This window comes from Talpa occidentalis, unplaced genomic scaffold (assembly GCF_014898055.3).
Source record: "Talpa occidentalis isolate TD23 unplaced genomic scaffold, MPIMG_talOcc4v2.1, whole genome shotgun sequence".
NCBI classification, from domain to species: domain Eukaryota; kingdom Metazoa; phylum Chordata; class Mammalia; order Eulipotyphla; family Talpidae; genus Talpa; species Talpa occidentalis.
This window is the reverse complement of record NW_026555331.1, coordinates 82966019-82985794: the sequence shown is the minus strand read 5'-3', so window position 1 is coordinate 82985794 and position 19776 is coordinate 82966019. Positions and strand designations below refer to the sequence as shown.

At 37.1% G+C, this 19776-nt stretch overlaps 1 protein-coding gene across 6 annotated transcripts in view; it reads left to right on the top strand.

Annotated features, from left to right (window-relative positions):
• Window positions 1-19776, top strand: part of MTERF1 (mitochondrial transcription termination factor 1) — a 341137-nt gene that overhangs the window by 104296 nt on the left and 217065 nt on the right. For 2 of the 6 annotated variants that reach the window (XR_008550677.1, XR_008550676.1), the window contains exon 4: window positions 135-255. The exons of 3 other annotated variants lie outside the window; for them this stretch is intronic. The gene's annotated coding sequence lies outside the window, so the exon portion shown is untranslated. Of the gene's footprint in view, window positions 1-134; window positions 847-19776 lie in introns of those variants that run through there. One more of the 6 variants, XR_008550681.1, reaches the window with a different exon arrangement.

The window sequence follows — 19776 nt, the reverse complement described above, 5'->3', positions numbered from 1 at the left end:
TTTAAAATTCTTTGTCTGTTAAATGGAAATATTCTTCCATGTCCATATTATCTGGTTCTGGAGGTTGACTTTCCTTTGTTCCCAGAAGGGCCTGGTTGATCATTTGTAATTTTCTTTCTTTCCATTGTTCATAGTGCCCCTGTACCACTGGTGCTGGTGGGAATGACTTCTGATTTCTCTTGCTGAAGTATGGATGTGTTTGCCTAGCCTCTGAGCTGCTGTGGCTGGATATACGTCTGGACACGATTCTATTAGGTAGGTGTTGTTCTGAGCTGTTCTTTGCAACAAGAGCCCCTGCTTTTCTGGCTCCCACTGCAAAGGATGGAATCCAAGTTCTCAGCCTGTGGTAGTCAAGAGTCTCGTGTGGAGTATTGCACCTCCAGACACACGCTGAGGCCAAGTCCACTGCTGGGTGGGATGTTTTTCTCTGTTGAAATGCTAGGTTCCTCTAGGCATGTCACAGAAGACTACTGGATCAAAAGAGAACAAGGAGAGAAAGAAGGGATGAAAGGAAAGAGGGGGATGATATGGAAATGTAGAAGGAACAAAGGTGAGAGAAGAAAGAAGGGGCTTTTATATGTCCGGACCTCTCAGATGTCTCAGGATTCTCCTGGCTTCTTGTCTTCAAACTTTTTCTTCCTTACTTCTAGATGTAGTGTGCCAGCTTTGTGAGTGGGAGGAGGGGGGAGGGGTCTAATGATTTTCTCTCTTCCCTCCCCACTTGTTTAGTGTTTCCAAATTCCCTCCTCGTCTGAGTGAATTACAGGTTTTGCCAGGTTTGTCTAATGTGTCTGAGTCCCTCCAGGATTTTACCATTATTTCTCCATCAGATGCTTTTATGGGAGAATTTGATCTTAACATTCTTTTGCTGCCATGTTGATGAGATTGAAGCCACTTGATCATTTCTCACAGCAGCATAGCTGTCTGGGGGCAGAAACTTGCTGAATAAGGTCATAATTTGTTGCCACCCAAGACAATTCACACAAATTATTTGCATTAAAAGCTTCCATGGTTTGTCATAGACTTATCAAGCCTGACTAGATGGGCTGTGGATCTGCAAAACAGGATCTCTACTAGCTTCCCTGAAGCTACTGACTGGTTAATATATGGAACAGAGCTTTTCAATCTTAAGAACTTCAGGACTCTTTCCATCTCACTCCACAGAATTCCAGTTGATCTCAACCATATAATTGCTGTTGAAAATTGTGTTTTATTGGACTTCCCTAGTGGCACAGGGTTTAAAGTCTCAGTGCTATCAAGTTCTCACCAGCCATTGCTTCATGAGTTTGATCCCCACATAGGGAGCTAACCCCTCATGGCTCAGCAGACATCTCCTGTCTTGCCTGCTGCTGCCCTTAGCAGTGTATTTCAGTAGATCTGCCTGCTCTGTTCCCCACTCTTCCTCTGGTGTATCCTCTCACCCTCCACACCTCTGGCCTACACACAAGTTCTCATATGCGTAAATAAATAAAAATAAATCTTTAAAAAGAAAGTTGTATTTTGTTAAGAGACAAGGTTACTTTGGAAAAACCTATTATGATTCTCACTTGTAATGAGATGCTTGGGCTACTTGTGAACATTGAAACATTTGGAGTAAAAAAGTGAAATAGTGTAAGAAAGGAAGAAGGTGACTTAAGTGAGTAAATATGCATAGTTACTAACATTTTAATGAATTGTGGGTGGGATTGGCATTTTAAGAAACATAGAGATCTGGAAATTGCCCTTAGAGAAAACATTAGTTTATCTAAAAATTGAAGTAGAAAGAGCCTTCATGAATTAGATTCACAAAAAATGTAACCTAACTGTTCACCAAGGACAGGGACCAACTCTTCCAAATTATTTATCTAAGAGTCATCTGGGTACTTGTTAAAAATGGACTACTGCGATCCTCCTAAAGATTCTGATTCAGGCAGACTGTAATGGGAGTTGGGACTTGTGTTTTTACAAGAGTCCAGGGAGAGTTTATCAGATGGATCTGGAAACATTGCTCTACAACATCCTAGCAACATGCAGATTACAGAGGAGGAACTCAGTAATGGAATGAATGAATGAGAAAGAAACCATAATGAGCATGCGAGGAGGAAGGCAGTTTCAGTTCTGATTTTGTTGCAGGGTCAGTGTGTGAGGGCTCCTGGTCTTGCGCAGCTAATTCCCAGTTGTGGGAGGAATGACCTTCAGAAGCAACTGCTAAAGTTTAGGTTTTGAATGTCACATGGAATAATACTCCTTCCCCCTTGTCCTGTGTTGAAATGTCATAGATACACACACAGACACACACACACACACGACTATATCTTTAACAGGGGTGGATACTAAATGTTATAAGCAGAAATGAATTTGTTTAAATTTCCCTTAGGAGGAAATCTTTTTCATGACAGTTTTCAGCCATAAAAGATCCACTACACATAAACAGTTCCCTCTCTTTAGCCTGTCCCACTTTAATTTTTGTAAGTGCATCTAAAAGTGGTATATAGAGCACAATTCTGACATCCATGTGAACAATACAGCTAATAATTTCTGAACTACCCAATAGCATCCTAGTTCTTCTTGTTCCAAAATTGTGTGTCATATTCACTTTGTTATGGTCCCCAGGGGAGATAATTCTGTAAATTCCATGGCACAGAGGGAGACTCTCCCTCAACGTAATATACAGTGCCCATTTCAATAAAAGACTCTGGAATATGGAAGTTGAGGGCATGGCCTAGAAGTAAGAGAGGCAAAGGGGGAGCTTGTGTATTTATTCCACTGAAGGCCCTTTGGCAGAGTTTGGGCATATCGCAATGTACAGGACTAGACTGAGAAGACCCACTGTCCCTTTTGTTGGGACATACAAATAGATAGATGTCCCTGTCATCATCATGGGGCTAATTTAGGGTTACCTTATTTTTGCTGAGAGGATAGACAAAATGAGTTCCAGTGAATATGTTGAAACTTGTCATGATCTATCTTCTATCTTATTAGAAGATTTGGTGAATTTGTTGGGGGAAAAGGCAGAATTAAGTTTGCAGGATGGTTGAGTAGTGATTCTTAAACTTTCTCCTTGGAATGACCCTTCATCTCTTCTTCTTTAAAAATTCACAAAAATATACCTTCCATTCACAGAGTTACTTCATTCAGCTATTCAATAAATATTTACTGAATATAAGTTTCTTCCTCCCCCATGACAATAGCACTCAGTGGCAGCATTTAGTGCAGTTTAACTCTTTTGATTGCTTATTATTGCTACTTTTTCCTCTACAGATTTAGAGTCCTTTGAAGCCAAGAATTGCAAATTATTCATCGTTGACTCTTGTTACATTTCTCATTATTTCTTCCATTCCCCCAGTTTCACAGCTGGGTAATGGTTGTTCCATAGATACTCAATAAACTGAATAATCTGAACATCTATCTATCTATCTATCTATCTATCTATCTATCTATCTATCTATCTGTTATCTATGTAGATATAGATGTAATATGAATGAATAATAATTTTTTATTGAATTTGTGTTTCCTACATCCAGTGTATTCAAAATTTAGGGCCCTCTATCTCAGGCCCTACCCTAGTTACCTAACATTATAAGTCTCCAGACTAGTCAGACTGGTACCCTCAATGTTCATTTTCCTTGCTGCCTGCTATTATTATGAATTGTTATGGTCTTCCAGGAGCCCACTTCCTTCATGAGTTTTTACCTGAATTACAGCTTTTGAATAAAATTTGTACCACACAGCTTAGCACTAACCTTCATTCAATCTTGTCTAATTTTTTTTATTATCAAATATTTCCATCTTCACAGATGACTGTCTTCTCACTTGGCTGTTTAGATTGTGTCAAGTATGCCCTGTGACATCTAACACAATGAAGGCCATATTTCAGTTACTTAAGAAATATTTGGGGTCTTCCTGGTGGCACAGGGGTTAAGTTTCAGTGCTATCAAGCTATCGCCAGCCCCTGTGGCATGAGTTCGATGCCTGGCCTGGGAGCTAACCCACATGGCACAGCAGACCTCTCCTGTCTCGCCTGCTGCTCCTCAGCAGTGTATTTCAGTAGATCTACCTGCTCTGTTCCCCACTTTGTCTCAGGTGAATCCTCTCATTACCCTACCCCTCTGGCCTACACCCCAGTTCTTGTATGCATAAATAAAAACAAATCTTTAAAAAAGTTAAAAGAAGTTCCTTAAAAAAGAAATATTAGATTCTTTAGAATATTAATTGAATCATACCTGCCATATTGCTAAAACAGGAGTGTCTAACACAATTTTGAAAATTTGGAAAGTTTTTTTATGCAATGATTTTCTAAAGTACATAATCTAGGAAAACTATAACCCCTGATTTTGGGACCCTCTTATGGGTTGAATTCTATTTCCCAAAATCTATGTGTTGATGTCCTAACTCCTCAGAACCTCAGAATGTGACTGTATTTAGAGGGAGGACCTTTGCAGAGGTGATTAAAGTGAAAGACATGATTGGGGTAAGCAGGCCCTAATCTAATCTGATGATTGTCCTTATAGGAAGAGAGAATTTTTACACACACAGATGTACTACACACATAACGAAAGACTACATGTGGACACAGTGGCAACGAGGTCATCTGTAAGCCAAGGAGAGAGGCTGAAGAATTCAAACCTATTGGTCTCTTGATCTTGAACTTCTAGTTTCAGAACTGTGAAGAAAGAAATTTTGATCATTTAAACTTCTCATTCATTGATATTTTGCTATAGTAACCAGAGCAGACTAACACAGGATAAAAATAGATCATTAGATTTTTGGGGATTTTTCGTGGCTAATAATCCCTATTTTTCCTCATACCATCACATTTTAATTTATTCCTGCAGTTCTACAGCAGGTGTTCTTAGATTAAGCCATCATTATCTCCTGGTGGTTTACCTATCCTGTAATTATATGTTATATCCTGCCTACCCCACAAATAAGATATCAGAAAACAGTGGTAATGTTGTCCTATATGTAGAATCCAACTGCCACCAAAAGTTACTTATTTTATGTGTGTTGGTGGGGGTGTTTGAATATGACCATAAGTCTACAGTAGTTTTCAATGAGTTTCAACCATGTTGTGGGCATGTTAAAATTACTGGTGGGCAAGGTCTTCCAGAGTTTTTTTTTTTTTTTTAAAGATTTATTTATTTATACAAGAACCAGGGTACTGGCCAGATGTGCCAGGAGGGAGGGTGAGAGGATTCACCAGAGACAGAGCAGGGCGCAGAACAGGCAGATGGATCAAAATACAATGCTGAGGGGAGCAGCGGGTAAGACAGGAGTGGTCTGCTCGTCATGTGGGTTGCTCTGAGGCTGGCAGGGATCGAACGGGCACTGCAGAGGCTGCGGACAGCTTCACAGCACTGTGCTCAACTGCCTGCACCACCAGGGAGACCCCTGGAAGTTTTTTTTTTAAGGCGAAGATCATTCTGAGAGATAATTATTATAAGAGATGAAGAAACCAGGAGTGACAGCTTGATCCAGTAATAAACCTTAGTCATCAGAGAAGAGGGGCTATTCTGAGAATGGTGTGTTTATGACTCAGGTTTGCTCTAGTCCTAGCCTCTTTTAGATTATGTCACAGTTCTTCAGAGAATTGAAGTGAAAGCTATAAATGAAAACCAAAAAGTTGTTTTGCTAAAACTCTGTTTGACACTGGAAGTATAGCAAGATTACTATAAAGATGAAATCGACACACACACCACACACACACACACACACAGAGGAGTGGGGTCTTCTAGTTCCATGTGTCCAAAAGTGTCCATGGGAACAACTAGGAAAGGATAGGAGGAATATGAAGGCACATGGTATCTGTACATAGAGGAAATATACTTGAGAGTGGTTTGTTTTTTAGCATGGGTGAAATGCCTCTTGGGATTTGCCCGAGTTACTAGGATAGTGCTTGATTGATAGGTCTTGATAAGTTCAAGTGGAAAACCATAAAATCTGGGTTAGCTGATTAATGCAGTCTCATTTGCAATGACCAGTGAAGTCTAAACAAACTCTAGTTGCTGATGAAACATCTTGGTTGATAAGGACACATTCTTTAATTTCTTTCCACAATCAAATGTAGGATGGTCATATATTACCTGGTTTATAGTAGGTGCTCAATAACTGTTCTTTGAATGATTAACTGTATTCACATTTGATAAAAATCAAGAGTGAATAAGAATTGGAGAACTGGCCCATAACAAGTTTCTAGTTCCTTTGTGGTGATGAGACTATTTATTTATTTTTATTTTCTATATCTTACAGAAATAAATGCACATGATAAAAATACTTGTAGATATTTAAATGACTCACTCTGAAAAATTTGGAGAAATTAATTTTCTGGTGAATAGTACTCTAACCATTTAGCATCATTTACTAGCATCATTTACTTAAAAAAAGTGTTTTTTTGAGGTAATGTTGATTTATAACTTTGTATATGTCTAGCACCAATAACCCTCCACCACAGTTTACCCTAAACCATTTTGCACCCTCTGCTAGTTGCTCTCCACTCCCATTCTCCTCTTTTGGTTTCCTCACTTCCACAGTCTGATTTTGAGGATTTATTTTGATTTAGTCTTGTCTGTTCCTTGGCTTTGTTTTTTTCATATTCCATACATGAGTGAAATCTTACCTGATATTTATTTTTCACCTTATTTCAGTTAATCTCTCCCCCCATTTCCATTCATATTGTAGCAAATGGCAAGATTTCATCTTCTTAAAAATAACTGTAAGTACTTTGAATAAATAGTGTTTCATTGTGTATAGTTACCAATCTTTTAATTCCACTGTGGGTATATACCCATCTATAGTTGGGCACTGAAGTTTTTTCCATGCCTTGATCATTATAAATAGTGCTGCAATGAACGTAGGAGTGCATATATCCTTTTGAATTAGTGTTTTTTGCCTTCTTTGAGTAGATACCTAGGGGTAAAGTTTCTAGATCATATCTGGATTATACATATAATTTTGAGAAACCTGAATTCTATTTTCCATAGGGACAAGACCAGCATACATTCCCACCAACATTGTGTAAGGTTTACTTTACTCCATACCCTTGCCAACACTTGTTGTCTGATCTTTTTGATACAGGCCATGTATGAGATAGTATTTCATTGGGATTTTGATTTGCATTTCCTTGATGTTAAATGATGATGAGCATTTTTTCATGTGACTATTAACTATATGAGTAACTTCTTTGGCAAAGTAGACTATTTAGATCTTCTGCCTATTTTTTGATGGGGTTATTTGTTTCCTTGTACGAATTTCTTATAGATCTTGTATATTAACCCTTGTCAGATGTATGATATGTAAATATTTTCTCCCATTCAGTCAGATACTTTTTTCATTTTTCTGATAGTTTCTTTCACTGTGCAGAAGCTTTTTAGTTTGTTGCAATTCCAATTGTTTATTTTTTGCTTTTGTTTCTCTTCCTGTTAGGGTTGCATTCCCAAAGACATTTCTGAAGCCACTATATGCATTTTATGGTTCTTATGTGTATTTTATGGTTTTAGGTCTTACATTCAATTATTTGATCCATTTTAAATTAATTTTGTGTATGGTGTGAGATAGTGGTCTAGTTTCATTCTTACATCATTTTAAATTTTTGCACAATGTATGCATTTTCATTTTGGTTATATTCCCCATACAATTCCACCCCCTCCCTTATTTTGACCCTAGTCCTTCCTCTCTCTGACCCTCCCCCAACCTGTAGTGTGTCTCTGGTTTATAGCTGCTTGTTGATTTTGATTTTTACTTTATTGCAATTAGTCTTTTTCCTGGTCCCTTATTTAGGTTTTCTAATTTCCTGCTATGAGTGAGACCATCCGGTATTTTTCTTTTTCTTTCTGGTTTATTTCACTGAGTATGATCCCTTCTAGCTCCATCCATGTTGTTGCAAATTGCATGAGTATATCTTTTTTGATTGATGAGTAATATTCCATTGTGTATATATACCACATCTTCTTGATCCAGTCATCTATTTTTGGGCATTTGGGTTGTTTCCATAGCTTAGCTATTGTAAATAGTGCTGCTATAAACATAGGGGTGCAGGTGCCCTTTGGAATTAATGTTTCTGTGTCCTTTGGGTAAATACCTAGGAGTGGAGTTGCTGGATCATATGGAAGCTCTATGTTTAGTAGGTCAAGAAATCTCCACACAGCCCTCCATAGTGTTTGGACCAGTTTGCACTCCCACCAGCAATGCAGGAGAGTTCCTTTTTCTCCACAACTTCGCCAACCTTTGTTGTTGCTAGTTTTTTTTAATATGTGCCATTCTCACTGGTGTAAGATAGTATCTCATTGTAGTTTTGATTTGCATTTCCCTGATGACAAGTGATGTTGAACATTTTTTCTCATATGCCTGTTGGCTATTTGCATATCCTCTTTGGAGAAGTTTCTTTTTAGCTCTTCTGCCCATTTTTTGACTGGATTATTTTCTTTGTTTTTGTTGAGTCTCATCAGTTTCTGGAAATTTAGATATATTCTCTGTGGCTTTGTCTTATCTCTTTTTCACCCCAAAGAGTATTGACAGATTAATGAGACCTCATTTTCTCATATATCACCTGAGCTATCTTTTTTGCTTTTTGTGATTAGCTTTTGCTTGTTTACATCTCTCTCTTAAAGCTAGAGTTTATTTTATGCTTTTCTGAGTGTGTCTTTTGTAAGCTGCTTGAAGATGATTTACCATAACCACGTGAGTGTGCATATTGTCTAAAAGACAGAGCTATTTTTAGATTGAAGCTATTTGAAGCTATTTTTAGATTGAAGGTAGAGCTATGTTTTTCCTTCTTGGCAAATTACTTTTCTTTTGAAAAAAACCAAAACATTTAGGTAGTGGTGACAGATCAAGGTCCTAATTGCTGTGTTGTTGGAAATAAGGAGAAATGTGTATTGCTAGTTATGTAAATAGCATACTGAATTTTATCAGCACGGTAAGATGAGCCCACTTAGTGGGCTGGTCTTATAAAATGCTTTTTCTAGTGAGGAGTCTGGGAAACTTGTGAAGTGGTAATAATAAAAACAGCATATGGTCTTTGTGGGAACTTTGTCATACATAAGCAATGTGCTGTGGGTGTGGTAATGAACATCAGGTGCATTTGGCACAAGACTTCTAAACTTGTGGAAGAGGAATTTGCTTTTTTGCACATTCTGGAATGTGTTTTCACATTTTTGGTATTTTTTAAAAAATAACTTAAGAGCTACGTTATTTTTTCATTCCTTATTTGGAAGCTATACTGGTGAGCATAAGAAAATACTTAAGATCTTCAAAGACATGCTGTAGAGGTTTAGAAAGCATTTGGTTTGGCTTGAAGCAAGTTTGGCTAGTGAAGTGACAGACACAGAAGAAAGAACACCAGGTGAAAAAATGTGGAGTTTCTTTCATCTTTCAAAGGATTTTCTTGATGAATTGAAACAGCCATGAAAATAAGCACTGGCCTTCATGCCCAGTGGCCTAAAAGTACTTAGAGTGGGCCAAATCAGAATCAGGCAAGGGCCTAATGAAAATCAGGCAACAAGCCTAGGCCTAATTAAATATGTGCTGCCTCCTTCCATTTTTTTTTTTTTTTGGTTGTTGTTCCCTTTGGCTCCGTTTTTAACAAAAAATCTGGTTCTGTGGTGGAGAGATATTTCTCTTTGACTTAGATAAAGTTGGTAATGAATAGCAAAAGCAAACAGTGGCATTACCTACTCAGTTAGAACCAATGAAAATTTTATTGGCTAAATAGATTTTCTTGTTAGACTATTTCTTTTGAAAACTGTTTATAAAAATTAACTAATATATTTCTGGACTAAAGTAAATAACATCTCTGAAGTGGTTTAATGTGAGTCAGACAAATTTTTTCATTTTGTTTTGGAAAAACATTGCATTATACTGTAGCAACTTTTAAAGATGTTGATTGAGCTTCAGTAATTTCTCAAAAAATTTTAATGGAGTCTTTGGGATCTGTGAGTCATGAATAATTTTCTGATTAAGATCACAGGACAGATGTCTCCATAGAATTCTTCAAGACTTTAAAACATATTTGAACAATGTGAATGTGACATGAGTAGAACATATACTTCAATGTCCTAGTTCATAGAGTGGGTCCTTAAGATCTGGGAATGGATCATAGCCACCTAGACCCTCACTTGGGGACTTCTTTCTTGCCAGTGCTGCCCATGAAGAAGTTGCTGCTTAGTTTAGCATCTGAATACAAATAAATGTTTATGTAACTAGGGGAGATAACATACTTAATTTATTATAGCACATTTATGAAGTCCTAGGAGATGCCTGAATTGTAATAACTGGTGAATCTGTTTTATGTCTTTTTCCAAAGCTTTTGCTAAGGGAGTAACTTTTGAAGTCAATGACAATGCCAGATTTGGAAGAATTCTAAAGGCATATGTTTGGGGAGAAGCGTGTATGAGAATCAGACTGGAACTGCAGACTGCAGGACATTACAAATATGTATTGAACACACATTATAAAAAGGATGACGAGAGAGGAATGCTGTGACAGATCATTTTAAAGAGAAATATAAATAAATACAATATTCAATCACTGTCGGAAGGATAGTCATACACAATAACAACAAACCATAAGCTTACAAACAAGGCTGGTACCCTGTTTTTCTTTTGAAATGCTTAAGAAGAACTGCACAAAAAGGGTTTGTAGATTTAAGGATTCTAGAGTAAGTTAGAACAGGAACAAGCCCATGTGCTCTGTCTTTATTGGCTTTAATTGTTTTGGTTTCAAGTTTAGCAGCAAAATGTTCCTGCCAAGTGAATGTACATGTGTATGGGATGTTTTCTGTTTTGCTTCACTCAGGCATTTGAAGAAAGCCCTGGTTTGTATCAGTTAGATATCATTTTAGAGTAAGAGAAAACATGTCCTTGAAACAATTAAGGGGACTCAACTTATCATTTGTGAGTAATAAGCTGCAATGTCTATTTCAAATAGGGTCTTAGAAATTAATGTCTGGGATTCGTAACAAAATGCTTCACTGTTTTCTAACAATTAAAAACTACAGTTCAAGAATTTGACCACAAGAAATTTGCTAGGGCAATATATTTAGCATAAAATATGCATTTAGGGCAATCTATATTTCTCACTTTAGAAAAGAATTGACAAACTTTTCTGTAAAGAGCTAGATGGTATAGATTTTAGGCTCTGGAGCATGAAAGCAAGCATAGACAAGAAGTAAATGAATGAGCATATCTCTGTTTCAATAAAACTTTATGTATTATTAGGTTTTGTATAATTTTATGATGTGTTAATACTTTATGCTTCCTATGATCGCTTTTTTTTTAACCATTTAAAAACACACAAACCATTTTTAAGTCTAGGTCACATAAAAATCAGGCACGGAGCTAAATTTGACTCAAAGTTAATTCACTCCTGTTTGAAAAGGAGCCTGTTATTTATGCTAAAATGTCTGAGTATTATTTTAAAGAGCAATGCCTTTTTTAAAACTCAGAATTATTTTATAATTCTGGTCCAGTGATCATTGTTTTTAAAATGCATTTTTTTGAGCTACTTGAGGACTGCAGTCTAAGGGTTAGCTGAGTGGCATGAGGTCTGACAAATTAAACTCTGTGTTTCTCTCATTATGTTCCAATTCCATTCATCGGTGAAAAGAACTTATGTCATTGCCTCACTTGTTGCAATGAATAAATCTGTATAATTTTACAAAAGAACAACTGCATGGATTCTTTTTCTGACTGAAGATTTGAGTGTTGGGCTCCTCTTTATAAAAGTTTCCATGACAGTCTGGCCTGAGAGAATGACAGGTTTGCCCTCATGGGGAATTTCTCATTAAGAAAGCCTTTCTTTCACCAGGAAGCTTTATGGGGGCTTAATAGTGGGTCAAACAGAAAGGCCCAAATAAGACCCTTTCATAAACCATACCCTACACCTATGCTAGCCTGAAAGAGAGCTTGTTTCCTCCTGTGATGATGGGGTGGTGTTCAGAAGCTAAGAGGTTGGAGAAGACCACCATGCTGCCCTCAGGTGGTAACCAAGAGACTCAGACACAAGCATGTGCTATTAATGGGCTAAGCCAAAACTTGTAGGCCCCTTACTTTCTTTATTGAAAGACTATATGTGGTGAAGAGAGTAGTAGCTGAGTGCTAATATTGGAATCTTTATCCTGGCTCTGCCATTTGCTGTGTGATTTTTCACTACCCTGTGCCTCAGTTTTCTCCTTTGTGAAAGGGGCATGCTAATAATGGTATCTATCTCATAGGGTTATTGTGGGAATTAAATAAATTAATATATGTGACACATTTTGAAACAGCACTTGACACATGGTAGTGAATAATAAATGATAGCTATTTTGATGAATTTTCTTTCTTTTTTAGCCTTTGAAAGTACTTGCAAGCATTTGTGAACTCTGTTTAAAGGGAGATTCCCTCTCTTAGGTGTGATCACTATGATAATATTCTTAATTGCTTGCTTTTTCTTTCTCATTCATTATCACTCCTTCATTTTACCGATCTACATCTCCTTGCCACCTTAGTCACCTGTCCTAATACCCTCTTTGGATTTTGGTCTTTATTCTCTTCCTACCACTGTACTTCATTATAAATTCAAAGATCTCCTCAACCTAAATTGAGAAACACTTGACACACATGTAAGAGAGAAGCATAGTTCATTAGGTGTAACCTTATATATTTCTGTATCGTACTGGTGTGGCCCAGACTGGATTTGGTTGGAAATCTATAGGTTTTCAAGATTTGTCATAAGCTGCATACTCCCTTCCTACACCTAAGAAGTTGAAGCAATAGGACCCAATGGGGAAAACTGGTGGGATTCTAAAAGTAGATTTTATTGCTCATCTTTATTAGAGTCTCCAGGGGGCCTACTAGAATGTTGTGTGTTCCAAGGACCCTTAATATTTTGTGCTTAACTATATATATCACGATTGGGTTCCTTTTCCTACCACCTTTGCTTCCTGGGCTGGAGAAAGAAGAAACCTTAAATGTTGCTGTACACTATTTTAAATCCAACTTTAACTTTGTGCAGTTTTCCTCTGGGCCTGTTTTACCTGTGCTCTAGAGCAGGGCAAGTGTGGACAGTTGTTAAGGGAAGCTTTTACTTTGGTTAATCACTATTTTATAGTTGTCCATTTCTGTTTTCTTGGACTAAAAATGAAATGCTATGTTTTAGACTTTCAGTATACAGAGAGCAGGACATTTTTTCCCCAGAGAGGATGCATTATATAAACTATGGACAAAAGCAATTCTGAAACATTTTAATAGGCTTGCACAAGGAGAGGCCACATTGTATAAAGTTTACATAAGATCTTTGAGTTACGCTCTTTTGGATGACTCTAAAAATACAGTTCTTAGCCCTCTAAGAAACAATGTCCACATTAAATATCTGCTTAGTCCTTAAAAAAAAATCCAACAGTGTAGGTCTATTTTTTCACTCTATATTTTTTACTTCGAAGGGTAGTTTGTATATGGAAGAAATACCCGGAGAGTAGAGGGGAATGAGAATGTGCCTCATATTTATCTTTACTTGATTGAAACATTCATCTGAATGACATTCGCTGTTGTGTTAATTGTTTATGCTCTAGGCTCACATGGAGTTTACATTAATTTATTGACACATCTTTCTCCTGCATAGTGGTTCCTACTGTGTGCAAAGGGCTAAACCAAATCTTATGTTTGGACAAGAAGGCCTGTTTCTGTCATTTATTTTAAAGGTGAAAGATTCTCTGCAATATTTTTGCTGTAGATTTTATGAAGTACAACTGGTGGTGTTCATGATGATTCTTTGTTTATTTTCCTAAGAAGAGAAAGAAGAAACCTAGCATTCTTAATGTTTAGCACATACCAATCACTGTATATATATGATTTACTTTAATCTTTGCATTAATCGTGCAGCATAAGTATTATTCCCTTATTATAGACTAAGTCTATAGACAAAGTCACACAGCTAGTAGATTATTGAAAGCTTGCTTTCATAACCAAGTCTGTCTCTTTTCACTAACCCAAACTACCCCTCTTCAAGCAGAGATGGCTTTGTTTACCACATGGCAGAAAATGCTCTCTTGAAATATAGAAAAGTATCCTTCAACTTGCTTTATTTCCTTTTTAAGATTTATTTATTTATTTTATGCAAGCACTGGGTACAGTCAGAAGCATGGGAGGGTGAGAGAGTTCACTGGAGCCAGCGTGGGGAACAGAACAGGCAGACTTTCAAAATACACTGCTGAGGGGAGCGGTGGGCGCTGCAGGAGAAGTCTGTCATGCCATGTGGGACCCTTGCCAGGGGCCAGGGATGGAACTGGCGCTGCAGAGCCTCCGGGGAGCTTCCCAGCCCCGCGTTCAACCACTCAACTGCTGTTCCACTAGGGAAGGCCCTCCTCCAAATTTCTTTAAAACTTTTTTTATTGTTCGATAAAGGTGGGAAAATATATTACTTTACAGATATGAAAGGTAAAGTTGAAGCTTAAATTACTGAGAAGTGGTTACAATTACATTATTAAAATGACCTGTGTATATAGGTCTATACTGAAGAGAATTAAACCATTGAAACTATTCTTCAATCCAAAAAAAAAAAAAAAAAAAGAAACTATTCTTCAATCCTTAAAACTAATCACATCTACAATCTTTATCAGAGTAAGATATTAGTTTAATAAGCACAGTATAAATAAAAAAAATTGAACAGTTGCCTGTTTCATTCTAATTATAGTAGTAATCATCACATTAGTGATAGTATTTTAAAATATTTTTAATTATAAAAGAATTACCAACAAAGGGGTAAGATCCCAGGATTTTTGGGAATGCTTAAGAGGAACCATCAGTTTTTGCTGCAAAGAAGAGAAAAAACAATTTATTTTTGTGCTGGAATTTCCTTTTGGCTCAGATGGCCAGATCTACAAGAGAGAAAATGGGGGAGATTTTACTGTTTAAAAACTTTTCCTTATGAAAACGGGGTTGCTACATGCAAAAGAATGAAGCTTGACTACTACCTCACACCATGCACAAAAACCAACTCAAAATGGATTAAAGAACTACACATAAGACATGAAACCATAAAATATATAGAAGGAAATATAGGCGAAATACTGCATGACATGCACCTCAAAGACATCTTTACAGACACATCAGCCAAAGCAGTGATAGTGAAGGCAAAGATAAACAGCTGGGACTACATCAAATTAAAGAGCTTCTGCACAGCAAAAGAGACAACAACCAAAACAAAGAGATACCCCACTTACTGGGAGAACATTTTTGCACACAACATTAATGATAAAGGACTGATCACAAAAATGTACAAAGAGCTGATGAGACTCAACAAAAACAAAGAAAATAATCCAGTCAAAAAATGGGCAGAAGAGCTAAAAAGAAACTTCTCCAAAGAGGAAATGCAAATGGCCAACAGGCATATGAGAAAAATGTTCAACATCACTTGTAATCAGGGAAATGCAAATCAAAACTATCATGAGATACCATCTTACACCAGTGAGAATGGCACATATTAAAAAAACTAGCAACAGCAAATGTTGGTGTGAATATGGAGAAAAAGGAACTCTTCTGCACTGCTGGTGGGAGTGCAAACTGGTCCAAACACTATGGAGGGCTGTGTGGAGATTTCTTGACCTACTAAACATAGAGCTTCCATATGATCCAGCAACTCCACTCCTAGGTATTTACCCAAAGGACACAGAAACATTAATTCCAAAGGGCACCTGCACCCCTATGTTTATAGCAGCACTATTTACAATAGCTAAGCTATGGAAACAACCCAAATGCCCAAAAATAGATGACTGGATCAAGAAGATGTGGTATATATACACAATGGAATATTACTCATCAATCAAAAAAGATATACTCATGCAATTTGCAACAACATGGATGGAGCTAGAAGGGATCATACTCAGTGAAATAAACCAGAAAGAAAAAGAAAAATACCGGATGGTCTCACTCATAGCAGGAAATTAGAAAACCTAAATAAGGGACCAGGAAAAAGACTAATTGCAATAAAGTAAAAATCAAAATCAACAAGCAGCTATAAACCAGAGTCACACTATAGTGGGGGTCGAGGGAGGAGAAGAGGGATTGGGGTCAAAAGAGGGGGGTGGAATTGTATGGGGAATATAACCAAAATGAAAATGCATACATTATGCAAAAATGAAAAATGACGTAAGAATTATATAAAATAAAATAATTTATTTAAAAAAACAATAAAAACCTTTTCCTTATGACCTGGGGGGAAGAGTAGTAAAAGACATGTGACTTCTTCTAAAATATGTTATCTGCCTATCTTATTACTGGACAAAATTCTTTCATTTTTTTCATTCTTGATTCAAATGATATGTAAAAGTAGAATAGTTAAAGTGTCATTCATATGGAATGGTAAGTATATCAGACACAATTTTCCAGATTCTCCAATATACTTTCCCCTTGCTGTAAAAGTTTCTTCCCTCATCACTTTCCCTACATTATTGTTCCAGGGACAGGTAGAATGTCACCCAGGAGATGGAGAGATAATAAAGAAAGACAAGTCTTGCCAGTCAAAAAGGAGAAGTTGAAAACACTGCAAATTCTAGTAGAGGAGGAAGAAAGGAAAAAAGAAAGGGAGGGAGAGAAGGAAGGAAGAAGGGAAAGGAACAAGAACTTAGTACTGGCTTTACACATTAAAAACTTCCGTGTGTAGTGGAGGTAGAGGTAGACACATACAGAAAAGTTTTAGTACAACCTGGAATTCCCTGTCTCCTGAGAGAAAAATGAAAAGCTACAAGAGGGTCTTCCCTGGTGGTGCAGGGGTTAAAGTCTCAGCAATTAAGCTATCACCAGTCACTGCAGTATGAGTTCCAGCCAGCCAGGGAGCTGACCCACCTATGGCGCAGCAGACCTTTCCTGTTGCCCTCTGCTCCCCTCAACAGTATATTTCAGTAGATCCACCTGCTCTGCTACCTGCTTTGTCTCTGGTGGATCCTCTTACCTCCCAGTTCTTGTATGCATAAGTAAATAAAATAAATCTTAAACAAACAAAAAAAAAGAGGGCCTCCCTGGTGGTGCAAGGGGTTAAGCACAGCATTATGAAGCAATCCGCAGCCTCTCGAGCACGAGTTTGATCGCCGGCTGGCCAGGGAGCATCCCACATGGCGTGGCAGACCTCTCCTGTCTCCCCCGCTGCTCCCCTCAGCAGTGCCTTCATTCCATCTGCCTGTTCTGTTCCCCACTATGTCTCTGGTGAAGTCTCTCACCCCCCACATCTCTGACCTGTACCCCAGCTGCTGTATGCATAAATAATGAATAAATCTTTTTTAAAAAAAAGAAAAGGAAAGCTACAAGAGAAGTTATTAGATCAGTATGGCCCTAAATGATGTGAAATAATAGAGCAGGATTGTGAGGGAAGAATCTACATAGATGGTCTTGTGATAGCATTCTTAGTTGCCCTTTTAGTACAGGCATGTACAGGACCTGGAAATACTCAGTAATCAAAGGGAGGAGGTGCAAACATTTGTGAAAAGTGGTATATATTTTTTATTTTTATTTATTTATTTATTATATTTTATATATTTTTTACATCATTTTTCATTTTTGCACAATGTATGCATTTTCATCTTGGCTGTAGTCCCCATACAATTCTCACCCCCCTTGTTTTGATCCTATGCCCTCCTCCCCCCCATTGTTTTAAGGATGTTTTGCATTTGTGGGTATGGGTTTTTCCACCCTTAAAGTAAGAAAGTTGTTCAGATGTTTTCTGATGTAATGCTCAACTTTAATTCTTTAAGTATCATTCATATGGGTAATGGCTCCCTACTTAGTACTAGCTAAACAAGAAATTTAAGCCATACTGAAATACTGGCTTTGTCTCTCATTTGCTTTGTTAAATCACTGTCCTGAGCATATTAAGCAATGAAACAAAATAATATTCAGAAAACTATATTTTATTTCTTTTCCCAGAAATTATTTTAAATTAAGCATTGTTATTATTTATATCATGCAGGTTTTCCTTTTGTTAAGAAAGCATTATTTGAAATTAAATTTTCTATTAAAAAGACAGCATTTTTGGTAGGGCAGGAGTTGTGTTAAACCAGATAGTTTTGCTGGTATTCACATCTTTAGAAAATTCCTCCAACAGTTCTCCCTAACTTTCTGAGTTCTAGAAACAACTTTCTTAGTTAAAACTAGTAGAAGAGAGACTGAGGTAGAAGAGAGGTCATAACTAATTGCTGGGAATGTTTCCTCATCCTTGAAAAGATGTGGAAGTGTAGGGAGAAGAAGTCCAATGGTATGACCTTGTGAACCTTGTTTATATTTCCTTATCATGAATCTCCTTGCTAGCAGTAATGTGTTGGTGAAGTGGCTTTAGAATGCCAGAGAGACTCTGCCTTGGTCCAAACCTAACTGAAATATCTAAAGTTCATTATCATGTATAATATGATATATGATCATCTGTGAACCTCATTAGGACTTGCTAGTGATAAAACACTAGCAAGTCCTTCTAATGAGGTTCACAGATGATCGCCAATTAGGCAGGATCTTCCAGTTTCTTGGGAGAGAAGAGCACGTCCTTCCACTATCTGTCATACAAGGGTTATCCACCAAATGTGACTTTGCAGGGGATGTGTAGGCAACGGTGTCAAAGTGTTTTGTGGTACAGAAATAAGTACCACAGAGTTGTTGATTCTTATTTGAGAAGAAAATTAAGGAGATTTAAAGTTCCTTTTACTCTGGGACAAAGCTAAAACCTGTTTAATATCAAATATCTTAAATATCTTAACTATTTAAAGATAACTAAGTGTGTTCAAAGAGATGGCTACATGGGAAACCTTGATGGAGTATGTCTCTGGAAGGAGATTGTACATGGCAGTTATAGGAAAGATAAGATAATGGATGGTTATTAGGACAAGAAGAAAGGGTTGGTGGAGGTGAAAAGGTGGGGATGTAACAAGCTCCTGACATATAACAAGCTCATGGTATGCACATGTTCATAGAATATCTAGAATCGATATGGCAAAATCCATAAAGGTATAAATATACTTATAACAGCAGGTGTTCTGTGCCTTTTATTTATATAGTGCTCATTTTTAAGGAATTCCAAGAGTTTTATTAAAACCAGATTGGTTAGGAAAGCATAACTTCTCTTCAGAAGCATAAAACCCAGGAAATGTAGAATTTGCATAATTTGTTTAAATCACTGTGGTTACATTATGACTTAGGTCTTTGATTTACTGATTTGAGCAGATGATCTTCCTCATCTCCACCATCAGAATTTACTACATTCCAGCTGAGAACTTCCATTTGACTTTTAAGTCATAAGACCATATATGTTCTCAAAAGATGTGATCTCAATGAACCCTGGAGCCTTTTGCTTGAATCTATTATATGTAACCATTACCATGATATTTCCCAAATTAAATGTTTCCAGTGATAACTTAATTGAGTAGTAGCAGTTCATTTCCACCCCCTGAAAAAAAAGCACTGAAAGGAAAGTCAAGAATTTCCCAAGAAACTCTCCTTGTTGAAGATAATGGTACCAAAATATTTCCCTCACTTGTCTTACATTGGTGTTGAATTAAAATGATGCCCTATGAGCCATGCCTAATGTTCAGTTAGTGTGAGGTTTGACTAATATTAAGCTCTTAGACAATTATAGCTCCCAATTCTTAAACACTTCTTATACATGTAGTCCCTTATTCAATAAAAGCAATCAGGATGTCCTTTACCTATAGCCATCCTTGTTTGTGTCATGAACATCTTATAAGACTATTAGGACATGGAAATTTGGTTTGTTTCTCCTTTGGTCTTGAGCATCTTAATTTTAGGTACCTCTGGTGTCTTGAAGAATTTTTTTTTTAAATGTTGTAAC